Source organism: Elaeis guineensis, chromosome 2 (assembly GCF_000442705.2).
Source record: "Elaeis guineensis isolate ETL-2024a chromosome 2, EG11, whole genome shotgun sequence".
NCBI classification, from domain to species: Eukaryota; Viridiplantae; Streptophyta; class Magnoliopsida; order Arecales; family Arecaceae; genus Elaeis; species Elaeis guineensis.
This window is the reverse complement of record NC_025994.2, coordinates 3,621,269-3,627,268: the sequence shown is the minus strand read 5'-3', so window position 1 is coordinate 3,627,268 and position 6,000 is coordinate 3,621,269.

Genomic DNA, 6,000 nt, shown 5'->3' with positions numbered 1-6,000 from the left:
ACAGGGACCGCCATCTCCTCGGGAACAGGAACCGCCGTCTCCTCGGGAACACGAACCGCCGTCTCCTCGGGAACACGAATCACCGTCAGTTAACGAATTCTGAGATGCGATTTTTTTTGCCACGTGTCAGGGGGCCATTAGGTCGGAACCGTTCACGCAGATGAGGCGACGTGGCTCGATCTGGAGACAGGTGTATCGGACCGTCGGATCGAGGAAGGGCCCAGGTGCTGCCACGTGTCGGCATTAAGAAAGCCCTCGTCCGGTGTGCTTTCATCTCGACCGTTGAAGGGCCTTATATATATGCGGCTACTTACATCCAAAACTTCACTTTTGCTGCAAATTTGCTCCTGACGCTGAGGCTCTGTCGAGCTGTCCCTCAGTCCCAGGTAGTTATCTTCGTGTTCTCCCTTTGAAAGCTCTTCTCGAAGTTTTGCCTGTTCTTGTCTTCCTGCACTCTTCCTCTTTTGCCATTTTCTTTTTGTTCTCCTTTCTGGGGCTAGCATCATGGCTAGAACCTCTCCTCAAGAAAGTCAGTCGAGGAACCGCGACGACGATTCTCGATCGATTACCTGAGGTGGAGGTTTCTTCACTTTCGGGGGCAAACGACGAATGGCTCAGGGAGCAGTATAGTATCCCCAAAGCAGTTCGAGCTCTTCGCCCTGGGGCTGAGGGTCAGGTTAACAACCTGCCTCCGGACCAAGTGGCCTTTTTGTGAGGACCTTTGGGCAGGTCTTCGTTTCTCGATTTCGGAGTTCGTCCAGAAACGTCTTAGATTACTACGGGCTTTGTCCGGTGCAACTGACGCCGAACTCAGTCCGGTTGATAATCAATTTTGCATTGCTGTGTCGGTTTTTACCGATCTTTCCTCGTATTTCTCTCTTTCGGACGTTCTTCGACCCCACCCGAAAGTCCGAGGATGGTGGTTCTTCAATCTCCGAAAGGGTCTTTCGTTCATCATCGATCTTCCATCGTCGATCCATGGGTGGAAGAACCAATTTTTCTTTGCTTTCTCTCATCACCTTGGGGGTCCTTCCACTGGGGCAACCTCGAACTCAGCCGAATGAAACGATCGGGTAGAGGATGGAGACCGAGAGGACTTTCACCGACTGAAAGATGTGTCGGTGCCGAAGCAGAAGGAGCTCGTCACCGAGCAAGCTCTATACGACGCCGGGCCTAAGTTCGGTTCTCTGTTTAGGTACATCTCAGTTTGTCGGTCATTCCTTTGTCTTTTCTATCCGTCTTTGGACTTGCACTGACCTTTGTTGAAATTACAGGGATGCCACCGAGAGTGAGGCTGACCGATGCCGATATTCGGCAACATGCGGCGAGAAAGAGACCGGCACCCGGGGCCGGGCCTTCGCGGCCTCCCAAGAGGCCTCAGATAGCATCACCGACCGACATCGCGAAGGTGGCAGCACAGCCCGACACCGAACGTGCGTCGGGTTACGAGCCGATCATCGCCCTGTCGGCACCGACGGTGCCACCCGAAGCACTGTTTGAGGAAGGGGCGGTTGAGGGGGCAGCCGAAGGAGCGTCGGCTCTCCTACCCACGGAAGAGGTTCGGGCCGAAGCACGTGAGCCCGAACGACCTGCGGCGGCGGGCATCGCAGCCTCAGGAGGGACCCAGTCGAGCTCAAGCTTCCCGTCTCTCTCTGATTTTCGGGCCTGGGCGGCCGAACAAGGGAAGGCTTCGATGGCGCTGGGCGACGACACAAGGTCGGCAGGCCGCATCGCGTCATTCGACGTTCAACTTCTCGAAGGAGCGTCGGCCCTGGCCAACTATGATTTGGCCAGGAGGTTGTGCCAGGCAACCATCCTCCCGATCGACCGGGAGATCATGAAGAGTCGGCTGGTGACCGACATGCTTTCTTCTTTTTACCCGACTATGATCCAGGTGAGCTCCTCTTCCTCCTCTTCATTATTATTTTCTATCCGTTCAGTTTTCTGACAACCGGCCTTCTACCTGCTGCTGATCTATAATATGTCCGAGCTAGAGGCCGGGTATCGAAGGTTCGGCGACTTTCGAGCGGCCTGGAGGAGAAGGGCCGAGATCGCCGAGGCTGAGAAGGTGGCGTTGGTTGACCAGCTGAAGCTGTCGGTCGACCGTGAGGCTAGGCTCGAGGAGAAAATCTCCCGACTCACCAACGGCCTAGCCGCCTCGGAGGCCGAACTTCAGTCGGCTCGCGAGTAGATCCAGTGCAAGATCCGCTCCGTTCACCGACTGCAGTGGGAGCGAGACGGCTGCGTCAGGGAGCTCGAGGCCGAGCGCGAACAGCTTCGTGTTAGCCTAGAGAACCTGGCCAAGGTCGAGGAGAACTTGTCCTCCGCCCAAACCGACGCCGACATAGCGAAGGCAGAGGCGGAGTCGGCCAAGGAGGCGCTGAGTCGGACGGTGGAGGACTTCCGTGACTCGGACGAGTACTGGGAGGAGCTCCTCGAGAGTGGCTTCGCCTCCTATCGGGTAGGGTACGAGGATGCCCGAGATGCGATTCAGAGTCTGCACCCGGAGCTTGACTTGAGCGGCATCGTCCCTCCAGGATCGGAGGACCAAGCCGTAAAGGAGGAGGCCGACCCACTGCCGACGGAATGAGTTGCCGAGGATGAGGCGGCTCCAACCCCTGGTCCCTCCCCGACCCGAGCGGGCACGCCGGTTGCTCCCGAACTCCATCCGATGCAAGAAGTCGACTCCGACGAATAGTCGGGATATTTGCCCGTTATCTTTGTATTTCTTTTTCCTGTTTAGTCTTTGATATTTGTAATCGGGCTTCGTCCCGCTTTTTGTAACTGGGCTTCGATCCAATTTTTGTAACCGGGCTTCGATCCAATTTTGTAATCGAGCTTCGGCCCAATTTTAACTTAGCAAAATCAAAGACTTTTCATACTTTTTTCCGCGTATGGTTGAATGTGTTTGATCGTCCGAACCATCTCCGAGTGCATAGGTCGTAGCTCCGACATATCTCACTAGGATGTTCGGTAGGGTCTAGCATCCGCCACCCGGATCTTGGTCGGGCATGTACGTCAGGCCGAGTGTCGACCGATTAGTGAACGTAGCCCATTGGCACGATCATTCCGTAGAGTCAGATAGTCGAGTAGTGTCCGACGTATTTGGATAGGATAACGATGAAGAGCCGAATATCCGTTGTCCGGTCCTTGGTCGGGCGTGCACGTCGGGACGCATGATAAACGGTGGCAAGTCGAATATCCTTCGATCGGTCGTGACCAAGTCGGTTTGTTGTAAGTCGAATACCCATTATCCAGATCTTGGTCGGGCGGGTACGTCGCGGCACATTGCCTCCATCGTCCGATCGTCGGTGTCGCGCACCTGCAAGAAAAGTCCTCACAGATCGGAGATGCCTCCGACGGGGACCCTCCGACGGTCAAGTTAGAGAGGAGACAAGGCAACAGTAGAAAATCAGGAGCTCAGCGGGAGAGAGGGAAAGAGAGCTCAAGAGCTAAGAGGCCCTTCTCGAGACTCGGTCCTTGGGACTTAGGACTTGGAACTTACTAATATTGTTGTCTTACCCCATTTTATAGTAGAATGCGGTATGGTCCCATCATTAATGGTGCAATAATTGAGGAGTTGTCAAATCGTCGGAGGTTGTCAAATCACTGCGGGCTGTCGAATCGTCGCGGGCTGTCAAATCGCCGCGGGCTGTCAAGTCACTGGGATCAATCTGTGTCCTTGGCAGGACAATGTCCCAGGGCGGCCATGCCGTATATCCTTAACAGGACAACTGCCCATAGCGATCGTACGGCATTTGGGGGGGGGGGCTGGCCGACTATATGTCGGCATTCGGCTGCCGAGACGTCGGGTTATGACCCAGGGACATCATCGGCTGGTCTGGTGCCTTGCGGAAGTCGGACATCGGCTGTCATCTTCGACAGTGGGTCGGTGATTTGGGCTCGACTGCTTGGCCGGTCGGAAAACAGTATGAGTCTGTTCGACCGATATACTTTCGGTCGGATATCGTCGAAAGTCATTGTCGGCAGTCACCGTCGGAGTCGTCCGTCGGTTTGGTCGGTAGAGTCGGATGTCGGTCGGACAGATCTGAGGGTAGATCGGCGTAGAAGGGTCGATCGGTATATCCCAATAATAGAGAAACAAGGCACAAAAATGAGTTTCAAGGATCTACGATCTTTAAGATTGAAGCTATGCTCATGCTTGCGGATGCTTACTCTCAAAGACAGAGAGACAGAGGTTTACCAAAGAGAGAGAGAGAGAGAGGGTCCACTGAGCATAAGCTATATAGATAAATATTTAAGTGCACAACTGTGGAATGCAGACCATTCAGCATTTTCTTCTTTTTTTTTTCCAGTAAAACGAAGGCTGAAGCAGTATTACAAATAGAAAAGTAACAGTTTACAAAGACAGCATATGTACGAAAGCAAAGAGAAAATTACGAGTAAACCAAGCAGTTATAGCAGAAAGTCAAAAACCAAAAGAAGCCCAATTATAAATGAATGAGTTGATGGGTGATAGTAGTAAGTGGGTGAACCAAAAACGAGACCTAAAGATGTGCCTATAGGGACAGAGAAGTAGCAAGAGAAACATTAGAAACTATACACATGGTATCTACCTATGTAGAAGGAAATTGTCCATTGATGAAGCATATGAGTGTTGATGAAGTACATTGCCTGAAAGATTAAAATCAGAATATTACCAGCAAAGCCACCGGGCCAAAAATCCTTGCCATTAGAAGGTGCCAAAACATATAGCATCAGAAGCTCCCAACAGAGTAAAAAAAGTCTTCCCAACTAACATCTAACACGATGAATTACTCCATGAATTAACGAAGCAGCACTGGGTTTCAGTTGTATCTTTTATACGAGATTGTTTTATCTTCTTTTATGATATCAATCATTGGGTTTGAGTTGTATCTTTTATACGAGATTATTTTATCTTTTTTTATGATATCAATCATTGGATTATACAATAGCAGTCGTGAGATCTGTATAGATGTATAGAAGAGAAAGATGAAATATTTTGAGATCTATGAAAGATATAATCTGATAACGTAAATAAAAAAAAAAAATCATTACCGAACGCAAAAGACATAACCGAAACCCCGACACTAACCGAATAAGCATGGACTGGATTGGACGCTAGTGAGTAGCGGCAATTCTATTAGTGGCTTTTTTCTTGGGTAGTAATTCTATTGCTGGCTGTTGAGGATTGTCAGATTGTGGTCTAGCTTTAGTCATTTAATGGGCCCGAGGTGGACCCAGTTAAAACAAGACCCCATCAATGTCCTCTCGGGGTACTATTTTGCCCACTAATTTATAGACCATGGATCCGGAAAAAGGCCGCTTTGGCCCACCACCTGGTAGAGAATGTGTGTCACGTGTCGACACGTGCCCTTTTGTCCGGGTCCACCATGGTTGTACGGTTGTACACGTAGTCATGGAAGTCTACTCAGGAAGTTTTGCGCGAATCTCAAGGAAAGTGGCTGGATGCCTCGTCATTGGTGGGGTTGGACGGTGTCAGATGCTTGGTTGTTAGATATTTTTTGGGTCCACCATGTAACGCTATTAACTTTAGAAAACCAGAAACAATTAACAGATCAGTGTCCCGTCACTACCCAGTACTCAGATATTTTTTTGGGTCCACCATGTAACGCTATTAACTTTAAAAAACCAGAAACAATTAAAAGATCAGTGTCCCGTCACCACCAGTACTGGGTCACCTCAGGACATGGAAGAGTTCCCTAATCTTGTCCATAATAGGATTATATAATCATGATTTATTTCCTGAAATCAAACATTAAGGAAGAGTACGGGGATATGTATATAAGAAATTTGTGGCTCACAATGAGTATAGTCATGGACATCAGGCATTCCAACTTGCTTGCTTGGTCAAATTCTTATTTGCCCGGAATTCTTGTTTAAAATTGTTATAACATCACAAAAAATTAATATATTGATTAACTTTATAAATCCTGATCAAATTTATTTATTTATGAGATATTTAAGAAACTCTCAGAAAAATTAGATTTAGATCTA